We start from the raw sequence: 11,313 nt of genomic DNA, 5'->3' as shown, positions 1-11,313 counted from the left end.
TAGCATGATGTGAAATAACTAACCCCATCATAAGTTGAGTTTAATAAAATACTTAAATAGTATTTAAAACAAAAAAATAATCACCTATATTATACTGTCTAATAATATTGTCTTCAACAATATTTCATTTCAAGACAAAGATTCTGTAAAAAGGATCAGTTCACTTCATATAAAATGTTCATAGTAACACAAGTATCTTCTAGCCAAGACGAATGGTCAGCAATGATGAAGATAATCAAAGTTCAGAGTAGCACCAAAACTCACAACATCACAATGTAATACCAAGACTGAATATAAAAACCTGAAATCTGGAACTTGAAATCCAGAACCTGAAACTTGAAACCCTATAGAAAGACAAATAACAGATTCTTCTAATCTAACAACAAAATTATAAATACGATCGAATCCATATTAAAATAACTTTATAATGTGAAATAAAACTCACCCTAAACAGGGGTCAAATAGTCCTTCAAGAATATATACCAAGGCAAACCATAAGGCTGCCCAGTAACATAAGCACATGGAGAATTCAGGAACTCCAAAGATATTAGCTTGCTTGTACTTGCTTCTGTCGAGCAATATGGCGTGAAGGCACCAAACGACCAAGAAGAAAAATTTGACGTCATATGAAAAATTACGACGACTTGCAAGCGGAGAACACTAATACTGCAAAAAATAAAATATCACAAATGACGTCATCGCCCATTGATGAAAACGGCGCTATTAGATAGTGAAGATTTTCATTACAAAACTGAATAGATAGTTGCGACAAAGCCTTAGCCCTCAAATTCGAATTCAAGTCGTTCACCTTTCTTAAAAAAAAATAAATGCATTTAAAAAGCTATCACCCAGATACCCCCTTCTTAAGTTCTTTCTCCTCCTACCCCTTGCCCAATTGGTCCAGACAAGTGATAGGACCATAAAGCGCAATGAGAATGATAAAGCATGAAATTGCGCTAAACATAAAAAGTTGTAATTAAGTAATGAATTTTGATTTGTAAAGAAAATGTAGGCTACTAAACTAAAAGGAGATAACTTTTGTAAAATGTAAAATGTTTTACATGTTTCGGATGTTCCTTCAGAGTTGAAGATAATTACTTCCTAGTCCAAACCTCCCGCAGGACGACGGGGGATGGGAGCGGGCAGGGTTTGAACCCGGGACCATCGATAAATCTGAACGACAGTCCAGCGTGCAAACCGCACGACCAAGCAGCCATCCTTTTGTGTTGAGTATTAGAACGTTTGGTAGAAATTTGAAACTACCCTAACATAACAATAGAATTGTAAAACCTTTCTATTTATATAAATAGCTCAATGACAAACGCATGATACATATCAGCCTACTATCGTGAAGGATCAAATTCGAATTCAGACTCAAACATTTAAAAAAAATTACTTTTGAAAAGGCATCACGGCAGCATTCTCTCAGATACCTCCCCCCCTCCTTTTTTTTCCCCCAATTGGTTCACAAAAGTGATTGGACCATCGTCCATAGCGCACTGAGCATGCTATAAGCAATGAAAGTTGTGATAGCCTAAACAAAAACAATTAATACAAATATTTTCAAACGCAAAAATGTGTTATTGAAAATGTGTATCTATTAAAAATGTATTGAAGGAGTCAAAATAGTTGATAAAATATCATTCAATGTAAGCTTTAAGAATTTGTTTTTTTTTAATATTTTATTTATCTTCACCTTTCCCTTAATCTGATGAACAGTTGGGGAACCACACATGACCTGTTGACCGTCTTTCTCTATTCTTCTTTTTTTTTTTTGCCTTAGGCTTAGATGAACCTATTTCAATGACAGGCCTGTCCATTGTTGTTGCCATCATTTTCACTGTCTGCCTCTTTTTCGTTTTTCTGGTACTGTCCTCTGAAGGAGGATCTGAATACGGAAGTATTGATATATAGGGCCTAGTATAGGCTTCAAAATGTTTAAAAAAAAAAACAATATTATAGGATAGGCCTAATTAAAAATCACAATGTAAAGAAATAGCAGATTGCACTGAATAACCTTTATTGTGAAAATCTCTAGTAGGCTAACATTTTTATGTGGGCAAACTCTATCACGCACCGCACATTCTGTCCAATGTGTGAACTTATTTTATTAGCCTGCTTAACAGTACGATTACTTATATATGTATATAGAATGTTGAGCTTAACGTTTATGAAATAGCAAAGTAAATATCACAGAAACATCGAAAATTCTATGGATGGTGGAATGATATTTAGATTTATATCTATATAGATCTAGATCTATACTACAGATCTCTAGAAAGGATGATAACTACTTAAGATCTAGATTGTATAGATACTAGGGTCTATTAAAAATTTGAACTCCAAAATGTTTTGTTCGCAACCGGAAGTGTCCAGAATAACTCTAATAGATTTAGACTTAGACCATGGAACTATACTAATGGAACACCAGCTTCGAGTTTTTTACAAAGCCAAAGAGAGTCGAAGTGCCGTCGCGCATCATTTTAGCGCATGGTGCAATGTGGAGAAATCCATGATGATGCCAAAGAAGAGATTTACTCCGTCAGTCCCTTGCAATGAGTGTAAAACTTTCGTACGCTCTATTTGATTAGATGTGTAAAAACTTCATCCATTTTCTGACTATCTGATATAAAAGATACAATTTTCCCGAATAAGAGATCGTCACAAAAGTTATTTTTTTCGACCACCCTATAAAATGCCACATTTTTTCAAAAAAATAGAATCTAAATTCCGAAAATACAATCTTTCAGTGTTTCTGTGTTTGGTTTATTTACACTAAATCTGGATGAAGACCTTTCTACCGTTCCGCTAAATGCGTATTTGTTACGATATACTAAATTGCACGAAATAAAAATAAAAATAGGAGGCCTAATACAGTTTTGACACTCCAAGCTACGCATTTCTAATCGTTTTTTTATTATTATTATCGAAAGGACTAGGCTATAGGCATACATGTCTCGTGGGAAACAAAGAAAAAGTTCATCTCGGTAATATTGTAGCCTAAAAAAAATGACCAAAAAAAAAACAACTATAGCCTAATCTAAAATGAAATAGATCTAAAGCTAGATTTTCTTGGACGAACGATACAAAATAAGTATAAATAATAAGTCATAGTCATATGAATCTGATAGATCTAAAACAAATACTTATAGTACTATTCATTAATTAATTATTAGAATTACTTGACTACCAACTGGGTATTTTTATTGCCAAAATACAATGTATTTTATGTGCATTTATTAAAAACAACAACCAAAAATTAAGCGTTCGACGCAACTAGATCTAATATTAATAATATAGATTCTGGTTCTAGATCCAGAAAGCTACTTCTCTAATTCAGTTTTCTAGTTTAATTCTAGTTAGATCTAGATGTCTAGACCAGTAGATCTAAATCTAGCCAGGGTTTTTGTCATGGAATAGATCTATAAACCTGCAGCCGCCTACTGATCACGATCGGATATGACAGATACTATTGATGAGATACTCTCTCTACGTCAATATAACTATATAATATATATATATAGATCTAGATCTAGTAATCTAGTAGATCACAGTAAAACTCAATGTGTACTTCCGACTTTAGCTCAACAAGTCTACTCCAAAGTATACTAGTAAAGTCACAAAGTGTAAAGGATCATTATATATTCAAATAAAAAATTTATAGGCCTAAATGAATCGAATAATAAGTCACTAATTTGACTAATCTAAATTGTTATTTTTTAAATGGCAAGTGTGATTGATGACTTCTGACTTGTACACGAGTTGCAGAGATTCTATCTTTTATTTTGATGACATGTTACGATATATCAATGATATTTAGATAAACGCAAGTACCTAGAGGAACAGAGAGAAGGACCATTTAATATAAGGCAAAGAAGTAAGATGTTTATAATCCATCAAACTCACAGAGGACTTGTGTCGGCATTTCATGCATTTACAGAAGCTACAAACTATGCTACAAAAATGATAGGCTTGTCTTTGATTCCTAAGACTTATGAGGAATGCTATGTTTCCAGAGGCTACTCAGCCCCAGCTGTGACCTACATATTATGCCACACTGAGCACAGGCATAACCATTGTCCACCTGTGGTAGAATCAGTTTTTTTTTTTTTGCCATCTACCCTCGGCAATTAATTTTCATTGGTGTATACCACACCTTTGTAAGTGACCTCCAGCTGTCTCGTTCTGAAGCTGTATGCAACCAGGTGCTCTCTTATTCTATGTCAGTTAAAGTAAGTTGGCGCCTAAGCATTTCTGTGGTACCTCTTTACGTGCATGACATGTTAGGCAAATGGTTTAGCCTATCGGAATGCCATTTCGGAAAGTATAGGTGCTTAAAATGAAACTCCAAATATCTGGACTTCCAGTTACCAAGAAAATAAGCTTAGGTTTCAAAGAGACGACACTGGCACTTCAGCTAAGACGATCAGTAAAATTAATAGCAACTTTAATTGCAGTCCACCAAACTAGATAAAAAAAAAAAAACAAGTGTGGCTTCAATAGCATTGATGATATTTAGTTTACTTTTATCTCATTTACTAGTATTACTATTTCATTGACTATGGTTTTACTAGTTCCTGCAATTTGATGAAAAATAATAATTAAATTGTGTATAGTCTATATACAAATGTTTATAAGAGATCACAGCTTAGCTTAATTTACTTAATATTTTAAAACTATGATTTTGTGTTCTGACTCTACTCTTAATAAATTATATTTTATTTTAAGAATGCAAAGTTGGAAATTCTGTTCTGATGAAAAAAAATTATTAAACTAAAGTAGATGTTTATGGTTCTTTTGTATTTATTTTTAAATTATTTATTCATTAAAAATTAATTGCTCATTAACATTTACTTGAAGTAAAGATCAAAAACACAAATTTAATACATGATCAGCTCCCAATTCACGCAGATCACAGCCCATCACTTAAATGTATTTACTGTCAATTCTACAGACTATTCATTTCAAAATATTGCTTTAAATTATTACATGACACAATCAAAGTACTGGTACCTCACATTGATGTAGGACTAAAGCAGCTGAAATAATGACCAATTTTCATTCACTAACTTGTACTGTCATTTATTATCAGACGTGTTAAAACTAATGACCTGTATATATAATTGATTAAGCAGGAGCATCAACAAATCTTGAACAATAATTGTCTACAGAAAAACTTTATTCTTATCCAAACAGTATACATTTACAATGTATTTAAACAAGTTAATTTATACAAATCTGTATGGCCTAAAGATTATGGTGTATTTTGAGTATTGTGTGAATACCAAGTTACATTATTACATGAAAATAGTGTACTCATTTTTTAAATATTCTGGGTAATAAAAATTAACAACTAATATGATACAATAAAATTGAAGCATTAGTCAAATAAAAAAAAAAATTCACAGATCTATGTGAACTCTATGCTTGAAAAAAATCATTTTGAAATTAATTTAAAAAAAAAAAAATTATGGTTCTTTAGTCAATGGAATGATAGCAGCAATTATTTTACAATTTCATGATTATCCATTAATCTCAATATACTTATAACGGAAAAATAATTCATAAGGTTTAGATACAACCATTTGAAATAATGATTATAATTTTTTTCTTAATTTGCTTAATTCAAATCTAATATAAACAAGATTTCCTCTGTCAAGAAAATTATGAGGGAACAACATGCATGTTCTTCTCAGTAAGTTTTGCAAAGGGAATTAAGAATATATGATGTTGCTTTTTTTTGCCAACATTTTAAACCTTCGCACCAGGTTTTAGTTTTAAGGAGAATGCACCATATTTTATGTTTACTTTTGATAGATTCTTATTTTAATTTTAAAAAAGTAAAATTTCCCTTACATATCTTGCAATCTATGGGGCAGATGATATAAAGTTTATCAGTTTCTGTGCCCCATGGTTAGCGAGGGTGTCATGTACCCAGCACAACAACCAACCACCTTTTGAAAAAAAATCCCATTTCAGACGTCACAATCTATAGGGCAGATGATGTTAAGGTCATTTGATTCTTTGGCCAGTGCATCATGTGGCCAGCACAACAACCAACCATCTTTACTTTCCAAAACAAAAGTCAGCTACCCATTAGAGTTAGGTGGACTCAGGGGCACCCAAAAATCTAAAAAAAATTTAACCCGAGTCTTCACAGAGATTCAAACCCATGACTTAACCATTCAGCCATGGATCCCCAAACTGCCTTTACTTATTCCTTACTATTGCCATGTATCCCTAGCCTTATGAATTCTGAAATTGAAAATCCCAGTCTTAATTGAACCCAGGAACCCTCAGTTCAGAAGCCAAGTGCTTTACCACTCATTCACTGCACTCCCTATTGTTTTAATGGGGCTCAGATTAATAGTTTTCAAGTACAATATCAAACAGATTTAAAGAAATACTAAATCCAAACCTGTTGGCTGAATGACAGGATATACATAAATATGTATAGAGCTTACAGTATAATATATATATCTTAAATTAAAATTGGTCCAAGACTTTTATTTTGCAACATGATGGGATTTTCCTTTCTGGTGGTGCTATGCAGGAGTCCAAGAATCTCATCTTTTCTCATAACAGAAAGTTATCTAGTTATAAAAATAAATAAAAGGATTTTAAAAAAATAAAAATATGTGTGACATATGTGTTGACCATGCTAAACGTATATATGTTATTAAGTATAATTATATAATTTTGCTATTCTAAAAATAGTCTGTACCTAAAAGGAGCTACTGCGTTAATGTGTAGACATGGCCCTGACCTTAATAGTTATGAATTATTACTAAAGGTGAAGGCAGATATTCAGTTAATTTGATGGACATTGCACTCATCTAAAAGCAACTATAACATATATTATGATTTACATTTTCATGGAAAACTAGTTTTTCAAAAATACAAGTACTTCAGCTTATGAGAAAAGTGCATAGGGAAAAATTGCAGTACCTTACCTTTAAGAGGTGCAACCAATCATTGACTTGTCAGGAATGCATGCCTTTTTCTTGCATTTCCAAACATAACTGTAATTATACAATTAGGCATAATGGCTAATTTCTTTTGAAAACATTAAAATTAAAAAATAATATTATTAAATTGAATACATTGTTGTATCAAACATACAAATTATCAGACATAATTTTGCCTAATTTCATCTAACAGTTTATTGTAAAGGAATGGCCTGCACAACAGCCAAGTATATTAGGCATTCATGAAAGATGAATTTGCTTAAGAGTGTTATAAAAAAAAAACTAGAGAAAAATGTTAAATTCCATCCCCCGATATTTGGATGTTGCTTGACCATGAAAATCACACTTCATAAAACATCTTTTAGATAACTAAAATAAAAATTGTATAGTAGTACTTACAATAAATATTGAATGGATGCTAATATTATTAATGTCTGCCCAGAGAGTAGAAATAGTATAAGTATGATCCTTGAGCCATTCTGGTACATCATCAGAACTGGTTGGCATGGTTCTACTTGTTAATAACTGAAACATTACAAACATTTTTTTAAATTTATAATTTATCACAGACTAGAATAGAAATGTTGCCAGGAAAAATACCAATGGTTAGAATGCACCTGATGATACTTTTGTAGCCTTAAAATGCACCAAAACTTCATTCATTAAATCTGATAAGAAACATATATGTATCACACAAGTCCAAGTTGATCAGAGTGTCATAGCAAATAATTAACTAGATATGAGAGTTTTATATTAAAGTGCTGAATTTCAGGGGATAGATCCAACTTGACACCACATCATTTATTATTTCATGAACTCATGGGTCTGGGCATGGCATGGAATGGGAACTATTATTTAATGTATGGGGTGTACGCGAGGCATGGATTATAAATTGTCTTGTATAGATTAGATTGGGTAAAACTTCCCATCGAAGGTAACTTTTACTGATAGATCTGGATCAATTATAAATTTATGGGATCTAGGCCTGCATAAATTTTATCTTTTATTTATATATTTTATGTACATAAATAACTAGTCTAGATTCTATAATTATATCTTAATAATAATTTTTGTAGATGTCATATAATATCTAAAATATTAAGTATAGATCAGTAGATTTAGAATTTTAGCTAGTAAATATTTTTATATTCCAAATCTAAACTGGATCTATATATTGTATATCTATCTAGAATTTAGATCAGTAGATTTAGTATTTTAGCTAGTAAAATACTTTTATATTCTAAATCTAAACTGGATTTAGATCTAATTATTCTAGAAGCTTAGATCTAGAAGACTAGTTGTCAAGATTTGACTACACTATGGCTAAGGCTAATGCACTAACTAAGTAGGCCTACTAGATAGATCAAGAGACAGCCTAGAGTACTAATAGTAATAGACTCTTGCCTCGTTGGGCCTCTCAAATCAGCTACAGACTTTAGAGACAATTTAGGAAGGTGAATTTCGATCCAATTCCAAGATCTACAAACTACAGGTTAGAGTCTAGCTAGAGATGCTAGATCTAGTCTAGAAGGCTGATCAATTAAAAATAAAATCAATCATTTCTAAAGTTTGTAAAATTATATTTTATAGATCAGATCTAATCTATCTATTTATAATATAGAAATCTATGTCTACTATTTTAATATTTAAAATGATATATGGCTGATGATATTAATTATTTTAATAGAGACATTGACATACTAGTCTAGATTATTATTCGAGATGACCTCAGATGATGATGATGATAATCAACTGGTAGAGCTATAAGTCAGTATAAACTATAATATATTAAATATAATCACTGCATTCGTTTCATTCACTGTCTGTATCAATAATCATGTGATGTGAAAGTGAAGTCTAGATTTAGATCTAGATTAGATAGATTATAAATCTACTTTCTACTATTAAAAAGTATTATTATTATAGATCTACATCTACTAATATTAGTACAGGTACTAGATCTACAGGCAATACACTATTGATTATAGTGACTATAATTACCGTCACTATACACTAATATAATACTAGTAATACAGTTACAGTATAATACAGTCTATAGACTATAGTAGAGTCTCAGTCTATAGTCAACTATACTATACTATAGTCATGATGATGATCGATAGATCTGAGTTCTAGACGTAGACTAGATACTAGATCTATAAACATTCATATTGACCTCATGTATGGTCTAGATCTAGAGAAAATAGAGTGGAAATCATGACTTTATTAGATCTGTTGAGTTATTTTTAAAAAAATATCTTTTAAATAGATCTAGAACCATAGTCTAAGTCTGGGTGTTGTAGATCTAGATTATTCTAGATATAAGAGATCTATAGATAAGTTCGGTTTTTTAAAAATGCGCATTCGAAATTTAAAATACCCAGATTTAAGTATTAATATACCCATATTGGTAGGGCCGCGTTAATCATTTATTAGATATATTAAAGCATGTCTATATAAAAGATATTATTATTAAAAAAATATATTATTATATAAAAGATATAGTTGTGAATATTTACTAAAAAAATTAAAATAATGAATTTTTTACTTTTGCCAATTAACACTCTGGCTGGCAAAAAGGATGACTCCTCCTACTGTGAAAAGACGATAACTGCATGAGTTGGTTTGGAATTGTATTTTGTAAGACTAACTTTTAAAAAAATATCCTTTAAGAGAATAAACGAAAAATGGTTTGTCAGAAGAAAAGCTGGCTGGACTACGCAAATAATGGACCAGCCTCTCTCTCTTGTTAAGAACATTGGTGACCGGGAAAAGTGGAGGATTTAGTTACGCGGGACAGATGATAATGATTTAATGTACATAAAAAAATATCCAGATTTTGTGTAAAATACCCAAATGTGAAAGTACTGAAAACAGCTATTTTAATGGGGTGGCCTTAAAAAAATAACTTTTGTGACGATCCCTTATTCAGGAAAATTTTATAAATCACAAAACATTGTGAGAAAATGGATGAAGTTTTTAGAGATCTAATAAAATAAAGCGTAGGAAAGTTTTACTCTCATTGAAGGTCAGTCCAAGTGACTGGAGGAGTAAATTTCTTCTTTTGCATCCTCCTGAATTTCTCCATATTGCACCATGCGTGAAAATGATGCGCGACGGCACTCCCCTAGTAAAAACTAGGAGCTGTTGTTCCATTAGTATAGTTCCATGAATAAATATAGACTGGCCGAAGGAAGTAACTTCATGTAACTTGAAAACATGTATATCTATTGTATTCGGATTTCCGAATTATGAAAAATTGCATGATCTTCACGCTGAGAGATTTAAAAAAAACACTAGTGAAAATATTGTAATACTTATATAGGTTACGGCTGAAATAGATATGAATACTTAACTTTTATACTGCTCATAAATGCCATACACGAAGTACACTAAATTGCAAGTCACAAATTTTCATTTCATAAAACTCTTTAATCGGCCAGTCTATATTTATTTATTTCTATGAAAATTTATCATGACCAAAAATAGAACATCTTTTCGTGCGTGTGTAATTCATGCTCCCTAAACAGGCTACGCATGATCCATTTCTCTTTCTATAATTAAGAAGAAAAAAAAATAAGCCCGCCTTTTGGGTCTTCTCTATTTAGGTGAATACGTTCAGTCAGGCGTCCCGGAATTTAATGGGGCACTACTGAAACATGGGGATTGGATCCTGACGCTCTAAGGGTGCGGGGGCATACCGCCTTCACCACCACTCCCGCTGGTGTGACTAATAAAAATTGTTTTTCTGTATTACACATTTTTGTTGACATGGGAGAAAGACGTGGGAGAGGGGGGTGGTGGCTCCTCTTCATGGGTCAAAGGCCTCCCACCCACCCCCTCCTCTGCTTTTTAATTTGTATATTAAAACTGTTTATTTCGCGATGACGTATTGCTTCATGAAGGGCGGGGTATGGGCGGACCCTGTTCAATAGCGGATCAGTTTTATCTCTGTGGCGTATGATCTAGACTTTGTATGGAGCGTGTTTTTAGTTTGTTGTTAGCTTGGGCGTAAGGTTGGCAAACTTGTGGACTTAACTACAAAGGAGCCAGACTTGATTTCCACACAACTTTCAAGACATAGATATAGGCCTACCTACCACCGGTGATAACAAATACTGGTGTCAGTTAAGGAGTATAATCAGGACTACTTATAACAATGTGGCTATAATCACAAACATACGTTTTTCTCATTAGGTAAGTTTATAAATTGTTCATGTTATTTCTTAAACTTCTGGTCTGTGTGGCAGACTGGGGACATTGCTGCCAACCCTAAGTTCTATTTTAAAAAACAAAGCCTTAATGTTGGTATTGGTATCTCACCACAGTCTAAATTTTTTTTCTT

General features: G+C 32.2%; 1 long non-coding RNA gene across 3 annotated transcripts; it reads right to left on the bottom strand.

Annotated features, from left to right (window-relative positions):
- Positions 1 to 5,161: 5,161 nt before the first annotated feature.
- On the bottom strand, positions 5,162 to 10,145 carry LOC129927817 (uncharacterized). 3 transcript variants are annotated; one of them, XR_008779510.1, is made up of 5 exons: positions 9,145 to 10,145; positions 8,670 to 8,837; positions 7,368 to 7,493; positions 6,954 to 7,022; positions 5,162 to 6,593 (listed from the first exon to the last, which is right to left on the bottom strand). It is a non-coding gene; the product is annotated as an uncharacterized LOC129927817 (long non-coding RNA). The 3 variants fall into 3 exon arrangements; XR_008779509.1 differs by lacking the exon at positions 9,145 to 10,145 and having other exon boundaries at positions 8,670 to 8,963; XR_008779508.1 differs by lacking the exons at positions 8,670 to 8,837; positions 9,145 to 10,145 and having other exon boundaries at positions 7,368 to 8,645.
- Positions 10,146 to 11,313: the final 1,168 nt, after the last annotated feature.

The sequence above is a fragment of the Biomphalaria glabrata genome, chromosome 8, assembly GCF_947242115.1.
Source record: "Biomphalaria glabrata chromosome 8, xgBioGlab47.1, whole genome shotgun sequence".
NCBI classification, from domain to species: domain Eukaryota; kingdom Metazoa; phylum Mollusca; class Gastropoda; family Planorbidae; genus Biomphalaria; species Biomphalaria glabrata.
This window is presented reverse-complemented; position numbering and strand designations above follow the sequence as displayed.